The sequence below is a fragment of the Pongo abelii genome, chromosome 12 (genome assembly GCF_028885655.2).
Source record: "Pongo abelii isolate AG06213 chromosome 12, NHGRI_mPonAbe1-v2.0_pri, whole genome shotgun sequence".
NCBI lineage: Eukaryota > Metazoa > Chordata > Mammalia > Primates > Hominidae > Pongo > Pongo abelii.
The window spans coordinates 87,607,834-87,621,473 of NC_071997.2; the positions used below are offsets into that span (position 1 = coordinate 87,607,834).

Here is a 13,640-nt window from a genome sequence, read left to right on the forward strand (position 1 = left end):
CTCTCCCCTCTCTCCTTTTGCCCAGCCCCTCTCCCCCTCCTAAATTACTACATCATTAGCTTTATTTGGTGGGGGGACAGCTCAGCCAAACGCACCTCCCTATAGCAGGATGAAAAGCCGCTGCTCTCCGAGGCAGCCCCAACCCCACCCTACCCCAGCCTCACCCATCTCCATGTCCCTACCCAGTTTTGTTTATTTTTCTTCTCTCTTTCCATCTTCACTTCCGTCCTGTACCGACCCAACTCCCTTACCATTCCTCCCTTCCTCGTCGCTGCCAATACGGATCCCAGACGGGGTCGGGGCAGGGAGATGCCAAGTGGGTAGGTCCAATATGCCAAAGTCGGGACTCCACCCTGCCATGGGCGTGGGGGTAGTTCTCCAGGTCCCCCTTTCCCACGTAGGCTTTCCACCCTGACCCTAGGTGGGTACCGGGGCAGCTTGGGCCTTAGGATCAGAGCACCAGGGCGCACAGCAAGGGCCTCAGCCCTCCAGGCCTCAGCGACCTGGAGCCTGGGTCCTTTGACCCGGTCTGGGAGACTGCATGGGGGAGGGGAGGTGGCTTCACTTTGTACGAATGCTCAGGAGAGACACAACCACCTACCATCGGGCTGACGTTCTCCCTTTTCAAACTGACCTGAAGTCAGCAGTAAGTCCGCATCATTCTCACGAGAAAACACATCTACAAGATTCTAGAAATGCACAAGGAACCGCTTCTAGTCGCGCGTGAACACGTGCACACACACCACACCCCTCACCCCCACACACCCGAGGCCAACGTTCCCGCTGGCCTCTGAAACCTGTAGGCGCGCAGGCCCGAGAGGCTAATTCTAGCGGAGGAATACATGGCAAAACCGCCCCAGGAGAGCCCTGGCCACTCTTGTTGGCCCCCATTCTTCCAGATCCAGGCCCTTAGGATGCCCCAGGGACCCTGAAGGATGGTGAGGCCCCAGGGTGCTTGGGGGTGGTCCGGGAAGCGCACTCTGGCAGCCGGCTGAGCGCTGCGTGTTGAGGTAGGAGCTGGAGGAGGGGCCAAGGGAGGCGGGCCCAGGCCAATTCCAAGTTACAAATACAGCTGCTCCTGCGAGGCCTAGGAGAGTTTTGCCCCAAAACGTGCATATCACTCGCCCCGAGACGCCATGACCTCCCCAGACAGAGCCCCAGGGCGCACTTGACCTCGAGGTGGCTTGGGTGATGGGAGCAATCGAGAGCCAGGAGACGACCTCGGGACCTCCGCCCGCCCATTCAGCCCGGCCCAGCCACAGTCCACCGGAGACGTCCTAGATGATGGTCCTATCCTTCCCAAAGGGTGTCAAGGCGCAGGATCGCGGAGGGTCTCCCTCCTTGTCCTGAAAGGTTAAGAAATTGGGCAGATGAAGGTATTTAAAAGAGGCCTAGAGGGCCCTGGGGCCGAAAGCCCTATCAACCTCACACTCCACCCAAAGTCCCGCGTTTGCACGTGCACACCTCCTTCTCCCCATGCAGACCCAGGGGGTCGCGCACATTTGAGCTCAGACTCAAGCTGAGTCACCTGACTATGCCTGGAACGTACAGGCAATCGTACCGAATACACACGGGAGAATTAAAGGAACACTAACAGGAATTTGAGGAATAAAGAACTGCCCACAGGCATAATTATTTGAATAAACGGGTGCACACCCTGTTGTCCAGATGCAGACAAAAGCCACAGTGCCTGCGAGGAGTGACCCCAACCACAAGGGCAGATGTACAGGAAGCCGTGAACGGGAGAGTTCGCCGAATGAGGACGCAGGCCGCAAGGCCAAGGGGGCTTCCTGCTAGAGGGACGTTGGCTCGGAGGGAGAAACTTTGTTGAGCCGACTGGGTGAAAGGTTTCAGGTCAAGTCCTGGCCACTAGAAAGAACCAAGGCCTCAACCACCCAGAGCCAACCTTTTAGCCTTCCTCTCAGCTCTGTTGGAGATACCCAGAAAAGGACAATCCAGGAAAGATTCATTTTGACCGAGATTGTTTTTATTGTTTATTTCTTATTATTTTTGACCTAGGGGTTTGCATTCTGAAAAAGGATTTGGGTGGAGCGCATGCAAGTTCTCACTCACTGCTGGGAGATTCATAATTCTTAATAGGAACATTTAGCTCTAACCATGGCCTGAGAAGCTGGAGGGCCCTTGTTTTGCCCCTTTCACCCTTCTTATCCTAAACTTGATCATTCAAAAGGATCCACACCCTCCTGCCCCCATCTCCACCCCAATACCCTGTATGTCAAATACGTTTGCAGAACACACTTCAAACTAAACCAAATTACATAGTTTATTTTTAAAAAAATTTTGTGATATATTGGGAAGTCCTCACCCCCTGCTCCCCTGTCTCTGGCTGAGCACGGTGTCCGGGCGGAGTTGGGGGGTTGCAGAGAGGAGTTTCCAGAGTGGCTCTAGGGCAAGGCCTGAGAAACTACTCTACATAGGCTTGTTTTTAGTGTGAGCTCCCTTTGCCTAACCAGTTCTAGTGGCTACCTCCGGGTTTCCTGCAGAAGAGGCAGGCTCCCTGGGAGCAGGGGTGCCCTTGCTTCCACTTCACCTCCCTTCCCAACTTTCTCTCTTTTGAGCACATCTTCTGAACCTCGCTCTCTCATCTGAAAGTGGAGTGTAAGTCCGAGAAGATTCATTTAGACAAAGAAGGTGGAAAAAAAGGACTTTCTGGGCCAGCAAGTCGGATGACCACCCTCCAAGGGAAGGGGCAGAGGAGGGCCCATTTTGTGAAGAAGAAATGAACTACCCGGAAAACGCCGCAGGAGGACATGTATTCTGCAGATGTAGTTGCCCTAGAAACAGAAGAGTATGGGGGTGTGAATGTCTTCTTTTGGGGGCAAACACTATGTCCTTTTCTTTTTCTAGATACAGTTAATTCCTGGAAATTTTAGCGAGTTTGTTCTTGTGGATGTTTTGAACAATAAAGAGTGAAAATCACTTTGGAGTCACTTAATCTTCGTTGGAAGGGCAGTTTCTTCCAAGGCCATTTTCTTTCACCAGATTTGTTTTCCCTCGTTCCCAAATGAGATAGTTTTAAAAATCAAAGTCCACCTGCTAACTCACCTGAGAAAGAGACTGCGACAGAAGGAAGAGAAATAAATAGACATCACTCTCAAACTCAAAGCGTAACTTTCATTCTTGCAGCTGAGATTCAGAACACAAAGAAACAAACTCGTTTATCTTTGAGTATTTCCCCCGTTTGGGGAATCTATCTAGAGCTTTCCCAACAATTAATCACAGCATCTTGAAGTTGGGAGTGTATGCTATTATTTTCAGCCTTACAAGGTTCTTCAAACTCTGCTTCTCTGGTTTAAAAAACTGTTTGCGTCTACATAGCTATGCCCGTTGCAACATTTATCACTCAAGCAGAAAAGCAACTCGTTTTCTCATAGCCCCAAATGCCCCGTGTACAGTCACTGGAGCGAATTTATTTTTCTCTGTCTTTCCCAAATGCCCTTGTCACCTCTGCCAGGGCCACAAGACTCAGGGCAAAACTTCGGAGGTTTGAGACCCCTTGAGTGTGTGGATAGCTATTATTGTTAGTTTTTTTGTTGGGAGAAATCGTGCTCGGTGATTGCGTGTGGTTCTCTCTCTCTCTCTCTAAGCCGACTAGGGTTGCCTGCGCCTTCCTCAGCAGAAACTCCTAGATGAAGCTAACCATTTCCGCTGCCCGGGGCAAAGGGCTGAACGGGTCTAGGGCTGGGGTGGGAAAGTGAGGACGGTATGCGGGTGGGGGAGCGAGCAGTCATCATCTTCAACAATAAATTAAAATAACCTGATACCCCTTTAATCCCATCCATCAACAGTGTCAACGCGCTAGAGAGGCCGTCTCACCTCCAAAGGTATCTTCACTCCCGGAGGGCCCGGGCCCCCAGCCGCAGTCCCACACTGGGCCCGCGCGCCGGATAGGAGGTGCTCCGACGGCAAAAATCCCATACATTTTTAACTACAGTGATTACTAAATTAATAGCAGGCACTAAGACAGATGTCAAAACGTCTTGAAAATGTTTATCTGTGAATAATTGAGAAGGTGGTGGGACGCATTATCTGATTGTGTAATGAAATATGTATGAGGAACAGCTGTTTGCAACAGTCCCCTCCCGCCGCCTCCTCAGCCAAGGCCCTTCTCTAGGAAGCAGGAGTCGCGGCGAAGTTGGTCGCCCACTTCCGTCCACTTGGGAGCCCTCGCGGCCCCTCCCCGGCTGCTGGCAGAGTGGTGGCACCAGCGCGCCCCAGAATAGCCCGGTTTCCCGACGGACAACAGCATGGAGTCCTCCTCAGCCTCGCTCTGTGGGCTCCATCGCTGGGTGAGGCTCCACCGCCGGCCGCGCGGCCCCTCGCGCCTTCGGGGCCGGCCGCGGGCTCGGCCTGCGGGGTCCGAGGGGAGCAGTGGTCCGGGCGGCCGCGGAGGCCTGGCGTGCGCCCACCGAGCGGTGCGGCCTGCTCGGAGGCGAGGCCCGCGAGCCCCGCGCTCAGCGGGGCGGGCCTGGGGTCACCGAGGGGTGACGGGGCTCCCGAGAGGGCTTTGTTCGTGCTCTCGCCACACTGCGCACTTCCTTCCAGCCCCCTGCGGCCCCCACCCCAAGCCTCCGCGCCCCCGCCCTGTTTGTTTTTCCAGCCCCGCGCCCTCCACCCCAACACGCAAACAGCCCTCGGGGCTGCGTCAGCGGCCTGAGGCCGTGGCCCAGGTCAGGCCTGAGTCCAAACGGGGCCAGCACGGCGAGCCCTGGCCCCGCAGGAAGCGGTGTGAGGGGAGAGGGAGCTCCAGGGCCTTCCTGGCGCGAGAGGGGCAGGCGAAGGCCGGGGGGAAGGTGGTCCAATAGGCCGCACGGCCTGGGCGGGCGGCGAAGGCCAGAGGCCTGGGCTTGGAAGGGTGCGGGCGGCCTGCGCGGCTGCCCAGCCCCTGCCGCTGTCCCCAGCCCCAGCCGGACAGGGGAGGCGCGGCGGAGTGCGGGTGAGGAGGACGCCAGGAAGGGCCCCATCGGGCCTGGGCCTTGAAGGCAGTGTCAGCCAGCCACATGGACAAACCCGGTGCCCCGTGCCGGTGTGGGGACCCCCTCGCCGCCTTCCCTGAGCTTTGCCCCGCCCGGAGACCGCGTCCCGGGCGCGGCACTTTCCGAAGCTCCCAGCCGGGCCGTGGCTTGCCCGCGTCCTCCGCCTCCACGGCCTCTCGACCCCTCATCTTCCCCAGCTCTGGGGACCCGTCCCTAGCCCCTGACGCCCGGGAAGCCTGGCTCCGAAACCTTCGGCCGCGTTGGCCCTTCCGGCGCCGCCGTCCTGACCGCTCTGGGGCCGGGGCCGGGGCCGGGGCGGGGAGCGGAGGAACCGAGTCCGGCTTTGCGGCCCCGCGGCGCTCCGACACCCTGCGCCTTCGCGGTCTCCCTAGGCTGACTCAGTCGAGATGCGCTCGGGCGTTATGTCTGGAGCGTCGCCCTTTTACCTAATCTCTTATGCTTTTATTCTAATCCTACACATTACAGTTAATCTGTAATGATACCGCTTCGGAGGAACCTGTTGCATACGAGGCTCGGCAATTTGTAACCTTGGAAACAGTTTTAAATAAAGATTATAAGAGTGATGTCAACTGTGTTTATTCTCCACGCGGGGGGTGGGTTGGGGGCAAGGCAGCCCCTCGGCGGAGAGGACGGAGTTTCGGGAGAAGGGGGCGAGGCGCGAGGGGCAGGGCCGAGCGGCGGCCGGGGGTCGGGGAGGCGCAGGAGCAGCCAGAGCTGGCTCTAAGTGACTCCAGCCCGGCGCCTGGCATCTTTTGAGTTTTTCTTTTTGGGAAATCGCGTGGTCTTAAACCGTGAGGCATGGGGAGAGGGAAAAGGATTTGCAAAACTGCGGAAAACTCGGTGAACTTGCGCTCCTGTGTATCCCAAATTAGCATTCAGTCGGGCCCTGCGCGCCTGGATCGCTGAAGCTGCGGAGAGAGAAAGGGCGGCTTGCAGGACCCTTGGGCTGCAAGAAGGCAGAGCCGCCTGGGTCCGGTTGCTTTGCGCTTCGAGCTTCCTACTCTGCTAAGCGCACTGGCAACGGAAGCAACAACCAAAAATTGCCGGCACACCAAAAGCAAAATTAAACATAATTGCTTTTATTTATCTATTGCTTTTATATCATTAAAATATTTTTAGTTACATTGTGTAAAATGGCATCCACTCTGATTATTACCTGCCACATCTGTTGATCTGCTCCTTGTGTATGCAGCATAACAATATTAACAATTAAGAAAAAAGCACATCTTATATATTGTATCTGTCAAGATATGTTACAATTTCCATTAACAAAAAAACATTCTTGTTGAAGAAGCTATGAAGCATATCTTTCACAAGCACTTTATTAATAATCATAGTTGTCAAAAAGAATTAGATATGCATAGATTGTAGATGCAAAGGAAATATTAGATGCACAGAATAAAATATACAGGGGGATTAAGGCATAACTATTTTTCCTTTTTAAAGTAAATTTTACCGAGGTGAAAAAAACCTGTGCTATTAAGCTTACTTAAAAGATGGCTTTGTTGGTTTAATTATACTGTAGTTATTTTATAAATATGTTTCAAAGGAAGCTTGCCATATTGCATGTCAATGAGGACTGTAAAGAAAAGCTCACAAAAGCTAATGCATACCAAATACCAAATTTTAGTCATTAGCATTCCTATTTATTACAAACTAAAGGAACCTATTAACAGACAAGAATTTCTATTTAGCTAGCATTACAATGTTTGGCTATTAAAATAAAAAGGGCAAAGTATATATGTATTTTTCCCCCCTTGGAACTATATGTTCTTTTTTTCCCCCCTAAAAGCTTACGGAAAGATTGGGAGATGTTTCTGATTGGGGAAACTCGATTCTGTTGTGGGAATGGGCCAGAGGGCCCAGAACACCTCGCCTTAGTGGTGCAGCTTAATGCTATTCATTCGGAAGCTAGAACCGTTCGGCGCTGGGACTCTGCAGCCTGCGGAGGGCTGTGTAGTGCCCACAGCCTGTGAGGGGCCCTTTGTCTTTAATTTGTGTCATGAGCATATGCAAATTATTAATTGTTTTTCCTCGAAGGGAGGGAGTGGGTAGTGATGGTAATACTGCTTTTGTTTGGATATTAAAATTTCCTTAAATGCTCCCAAGGCGGGGATACTTCTCCCAATGCGGATTCCCCTAGCAGAAAATCCCACCGCTACAGTGAACACATGGGTATTAATTCTGGAAACATGCACATGTAGATTTGTATCATTTCAAAAACTTTCTTTGAACAAAGGTGGCATTTCTGCTCTCACATCAGAAGTAAATGAATATAGAAATTTATTTTTTCTGAATGTCAATTTAAGAGGAGAAAAAACTTCAGCTATCCTTACTTTTAGAAACTTTATATTTTTCTTCTTAAAATTGAAGCAGATTTTCCCCCCTCATTGGGCAGGGAAACAAATACATTTTAAGGAACTGAAATGAAATATTTGAAATAAAAGTGTTACTATTAATTATGTTAAGTGAGTTTTGTGTATTTTTAAGGGAAAAAATAGAGCTTGTTAAACTCTGTGCATTTGTCAAGTGACTCGAAGCACAGGTTCTTCTGGCCTGACATTTGGCTCTGACGGGATGTATTCTGCCTGCTTGGGGGACTCTTTGCATTAAAAGATTGAAAATTTTAAAGATTCTTCCCTGAAAGGCCCACATGAAAATAATAGGCATCACGAGGAAGGAAGGGAATTTCTGAATCCCTGATTTAAAAAAGAAAATCTCTTCATCAAAAGTCATTAACATGTGCAGATCTCATGCAAAATCTTAGATTTCAATAGCAAAATTGGCTGTGTGGGGTTGGTGGGGCTAGGTATTCTCTCCCCTGTGACTACCTGGGCAGAAACAAGAGAGGGAAGATAGAATGATTCCTACACCAAACTCTTCCCACTGGGAAATAGTATAAGTTACTGTAGTAGGAAAGAAGCTTGGATGCCTCAAGTCTGGCAACTGTAGAGCAAAATGTGAATGTTCTCCATTTCTCTCCCACTATATCTGGATGCGGTGTCAACTCCCAAATCTCTAAAGCATATTTGATACAGAGGTGGGGAAAATGGCTCTGCCAGCAAACGCTGCATCTACACAATTGTTTGGATACTTCAGCTCCTATTCCTCCAAATTAACCAGTCTGATGTTGCCTGCATGGTACCCAGATTATCCAGATGGACTCATCCACTTCCTCCCCAACCTACGTCGTTGGTACAACCTTCATTGAATGCTGAATCCAGACACTATCAGTAGCCAAGGAGGAGAAGGCTGCTTCCCATGTATTCACACCAAAGTGGTTTAGATCTCTGTGTGAGTGAGAGATAACCCAGTTTTCAGTGCCTTAAATCTCATTTTAAAGAGCAGACTAGGAAAGACTATCTCAGTGATGCAGAGATAAGATAGAGACCCATTTTTCAAGGAACTAACACTTGTTGGGGAGAAAGTTGTACCCAGTTCAGAACAGCACAGAACAATGCTGTTTTATGGGTGTCCTGGTTGGAAGCACACAGGGAAGCATGGGAGAAATCTTAGAAGGAAGAGATGGGGTTTGAGCTGAGCCATAAAGAGTGTGATTCTAGATGGCAAAGAGTATGACTTCTAAGCAAACTTGCTATCCAGGTAAGATATTATGTCAGGTCTGACATAAGGTAGGCATTTAAAAGTGCCTACTTGAATGAATGAATACGTGAGTGAAGTTATGTGGAAGTCTGGTAATAAATTCCTCTAAACATTTCTCCTTAGGATGGCCTGCCTGCAGTGTTAACCTGAAATTTGCTTATTTATCTCCCACTTTAATGTATCTTTCCACTCCTTCAAGGACAGGGGAGCTCAGTTGGAGATTGGGAATGTCTAGAGCCGATTAAATGATGCCCATTGCTCCCATGCAGTGGGTGAAGTTTCTTGCTCAGAGGAGACTTTTCCATGGGCAAATGTTCCCTAAACTGATGTCCTGTTTACATTCTTGCAAGAATGAGGGGATTACTGCAATTCTAAGCAGTTTTGTATTTTTAACAAATCTTCCTCTTCTTATAGCAATTTAACATTTTGTTTGAAACATCCCAGAATGCAAAATGGTTAAAGGGGGCTTGTTAGGTTTTTAAATAGACCAGAGAAGAATCCACTGTAAACAGCTTCTGGATTAAAAACAAGGAAACCTGCTACTGCCACTAATTAGTGGGTAAAGTAGCTCACCCAAACCAGCTTTGCTTTTTCTCACTGAAAGAGACAATATTGGCTACCCTTGTCTATACGACACGGTTTTTGTTTTTGTTCTTTAAAGACAAAACAATAGGAAGGTAGGTTTTTACATTGCTCTAGCCTTCAGCAATTACAGGATTCTTGTGATATTAATCAATTATGAACAGTTTCTTTTCACACCAGGGAACAGATGCTTATTAGCTTGAGCTTTAAGATACAGATTTTAAAATTGCAGCAACTAAGAAAATAAAGAATACTGGCACAATGAGAAATCTGCACCCATATTGTCTTTTCTTTAGAACATGTTTTTATGCTTTAGTAGCTTTTTGGGCTGGGACATACATTCCACACTGGGACACAGCAGAGATTTGCTCTTCAGAAAGTGCCTTAACTGAGTAAAGTGCTGCCAGGCTATATTATGGGTCCTGCCTCAAGCGGAACATTTCACATCTCATTCTCTCTGGAGGATCTCTTCCAATTTTCCTCACCTCCACCTCTGATCCAGAGATCTGGCTTTCATCTTCTCCTTTTCTCTCTCCTAAACGTGCCACTGTTTCTTCCTAAACTAAACTTGTTGACATGAAAGTCAACAAGTTGAGGACAATTCAATTTCAATAATAAGCAGATGGCTTGTGAGTTCCCAAGACCCAAGTAAAGGCCCTTCCATGGGAAGCACCTAATTCAAAAGGAGGAAACACAAAGAATTAAGAAGTCTGCAAGGAGTCTGGCTGAAGAGGAGCTAGCTTCCAACCCCTCCTTCCTGCACCATCCCTCCGAGTTCATCTGAGGGAAGCTCACTTTCCCAAGAGCCCGTCTTTTCCTGGTTGTAAAATGTGTTCATTTCCAACGTACACGGCTAAACATACGGCAGAACAGTGTGAAGAGGGAAGTGTGTCCATTAGCACATTCAGGGACAGAGTCTGAGATGTACATTCAACAAAGGGCTTCTTGTATCTGAGCCCTATACCACAGCATTGCACCAATGAAAGCCTAACTGACCTCAGTTTGTATGGGCAATGTGCGTGCGTGTGTGTGTGTGTGTGTGTGTGTGTGTGTGTGTGTGTGTGTGTGTGTGTGTGGTATATTTCACAAGGCCAGACAAATTCAGGCTACTCTGTTAAAGTCTCTTGGTATAAAGGAGGAAAAAAGTATTGGATGACCTCGTATGTGTTAAAGAGGAGGAGGAGCCCCCAGAGATTAGAAAATGAAGAGGGGCTGGAATTTTATTTTAATTAGTCTCACATTCCATGGAGAGCTTTTCTGAGAATATGATCTTCTTTCCCATTTACTTCTCTGCAGGAAAGTCTGGAGACTCACCAAGCTGAGGAGGAAGAAGGGAACATCTCAACCCAAGCTGAATTCTGAAGAACACTTGGCCCCACCTTCCAGAAATCCTAAATCACATAGAGGGAAAGTTTTGGCCAGGGTACCAAGAATGAACCAGAAGCTGAGTCCATTACTCCAATTTTCACATTAACCAGGAGACACATTGAAAATTCTTTTCTTGAGTGAGAGACTGAAATTTTGGCTCAAGGGTGTTTCTGTTGGGTCTTTTCTTTATGTGGCATGTGAGGACTGCATCCCACGTCACATCTGCAGCCACTCCCAGATTACACTGCAAGGGAGGGTAGATTAGGAGTGGGTAGGGAGTAGAGGGGTCTGTAGACACAGCAAAAGCAGCAAACTGGTGTAGGAAAACCCAGAAAATATGTCTCAGAGACAGCCAGTGGCTGCACATACAAAAGGAAGGCACCTATCTGGAAGAGAAGGGGTTGTGAAGTTCTGCCCAGAGTCACAGTGCTGACGTCCTCAGAAGGTCTCCAGCCCTCTATAGCAATCTATAGTATGCATCAGTATGGTTGGAAAAGCTTCTTCTATCAAGTTTAACAACTTTCTGGTGTAACTTCTGAGAGGGCTGATTGCTTATTCATTCGGAAGCAAGACGCCCAGTTCATTTTGCCCGTTTTTGCTACTCTTTGTTGGGTTTGGGAGGCTGTTATGGTAGCTGCAAATGGCTTCTCAAGTGACATTTGCTGACATTCAGTGAAGTACATTTATCAGTATTCACCAGCTCACCTCTACACATGCAATCCATTTTGTTTTGTTCTTCATAGCAAACTCCTTTCCGACACCCGTGCCCTGAAAATGATAAATGGCAAGGTGGCATATTTCTGAAGCTGAACTCAAATGTCACTGTGAAAAATCTTTAATGGACTAAGTGTAGCTTTTCACGTTACAACTTGTCAGGTACTGAGAAATTCTAGAGTTTGTCTTTAATCCACAAGTCTTTGGAACCACACTTCTGCAAGCAGAGACTAATTATAAGCTGCACCAGTCAGACCTGGGCAAGCAGAAACCAAGGAGAAAACATTTGATATCAGCAAATTCTTTATTATTATTATTATTATTCTCATTCCGTTTTTGCTCCTTCCTTTCCTACTCAGGATATTTGAGGTATGAGCAATCTGTGACTCTAATTAAGGGGGTGACAGCCCCAACCAGGCCACCATGCAGGCTTATAATCCACTCATACACACAGCTTTCTCCATAATGGCTTTCTTCTTTTCCTCCAAGGTTCAAAATCACCATGACTTCTCCCCCGCAAAACAAAAAAGAAAAAAAAAACTGACTCTGAATCATAAATCCTGGCTCCCAAATATTGGCCATAATTGCGTAGGTGAGAGGTATCTGGTATGTCTGGGTGGAAGAGGCTCCTTTCTCCCTGGTGATTCATTTTCAGAACACATGGCCATCCTTCCAATGGCTTTGAGTTTCACGTCACCACTGGAAAGACCTGCCAGTTTCTTCCTGTCTGTGTGCCTGTCCACTGCCATCATGCTACTCCCAGGATTGTGGCTTATGGGCACTCACTCACCCTTCAACATGGCTTGTTCACTCTAGTTCTCCCTTTCCAAATGTTCTCAATCCCCTGGGCTGTGCCCCAAGGGGGATTCAGCCCTTGCCCACTGGCTATGATCTGAATGTTTATGTCTTCCCCAAATTAATATGTTGAAATTTAATCACAAATGTGATGGTGTAATAAGGTGGGGACTTTGGAACTTTATTAGGTCATGGAGGGGGAGCCTCATAAAAAAGGCTGCCTTGCCCCCTCCATCATGTAAAGCACCATCTGTGAACCAGGAAATGGGCCCTCACCAGACACCGAATCTGCCGGTTCCTTGATCTCGGACTTCCCAGTCTCCAGAACTGTGGGAAACACATTTCTGTTGTTTATGAGCCACCCAGTTTAAGGTATTTTGTTATAGCAGCCCAAATGGACTAGGCCACCACCATAGTCAGGGAAGAGCTGGCTGATTTGTGCGTGTCTGCGCTGTGTCCCAATGAAAGCACAATAATCAATGAACATTGATTCTGCAATCGATGTTTGAAGGTCAAAGGAGTTGGGAAAGGGGGTCTCCTGAAGCCAAGGAAAAGCATTGTACTCCCCAAAACTGTGCCAGCCAGGTTAACCTTTTGCGAGATGCTACAGATTGAGATGTTTTAGTTTTACTTCTGGCTCTTTAAGCCCCACTCAAGCTCTAATTTTGATATCTCGTTCTAGACGCCTTAGTTTGGGCCCCTCCCAGGCTCCCTTCTGTTTTTGTTCTTTTTTTCTAACATCATCCTTGGCTTTTCTTCTCCTTTAGGTTTGACCTCCTGTCTCTTGGGTTGAGAAACCATCCCCTCTGATTCCTGGCCCCCTGTGACCCCTCCAAAGCCCTCTGTACAGGTCTTTGGCCACACAGAGATTCAACAATCTAATAATCTAAAATTGTAAATGCCACAATTTGTGTGTGTATTTATTCTGTCTCAGTTTTGAGTTCTTTTTGAAATCTTTTAGTTATTCCGGAAGGGATAGGATAAAGAAAAGAAATCAGTTATACTCCCAGTGGCCACGCATGGTAGGGCAGAAAGAGTGTTGACACTTACTACCCCTGCAGGGGCAGAGGGCAGAGGACCCCAGGTTAACTACCTAGAGATGAGACGGATCCTGGGCTCGGGCCCAGGGATACCTGCACCAATTGCTCTCAGCAGGTCGAGACATCACAGAAGAAGAGAAGACATGTCAACTCTCTACAATAGTGTCTTAGCCCTGGAGATACTATTGGAGAGTGACAACAGGCAGCAAACAGGGTTCTATTCATAGCGGCCATGGTTTCCCCAAGCAGAGAACATATGCAACCAATGGGACTTCAGTGAAGCTTTTCCTAATCTGTGCTCTGAAACGGCTAAGTAGAAGAGAGCTATCTAGAGTATATGAGGATGTCTTTAAAGGCAACCTTGCAATAACTATTGCATGCAGACTGTAATTGTGGGCTAAAAGTGAAGGCTGTTGTATTTGTTAGGTGAGACCCTTCCAGAGCATCTCCTGCACATGTACACACATTCTCTCTCTCTCTGTCTCACACACACACACACCTCCCCCACCAACACACACAC

The 13,640-nt window shown here is 48.4% G+C and overlaps 1 pseudogene; it reads left to right on the forward strand.

Annotated features, from left to right (window-relative positions):
- The first annotated feature begins 11,579 nt into the window (after positions 1–11,579).
- LOC112132040 (uncharacterized) lies at positions 11,580–12,472 on the forward strand (annotated as a pseudogene).
- The last annotated feature ends 1,168 nt before the right edge of the window (positions 12,473–13,640 follow it).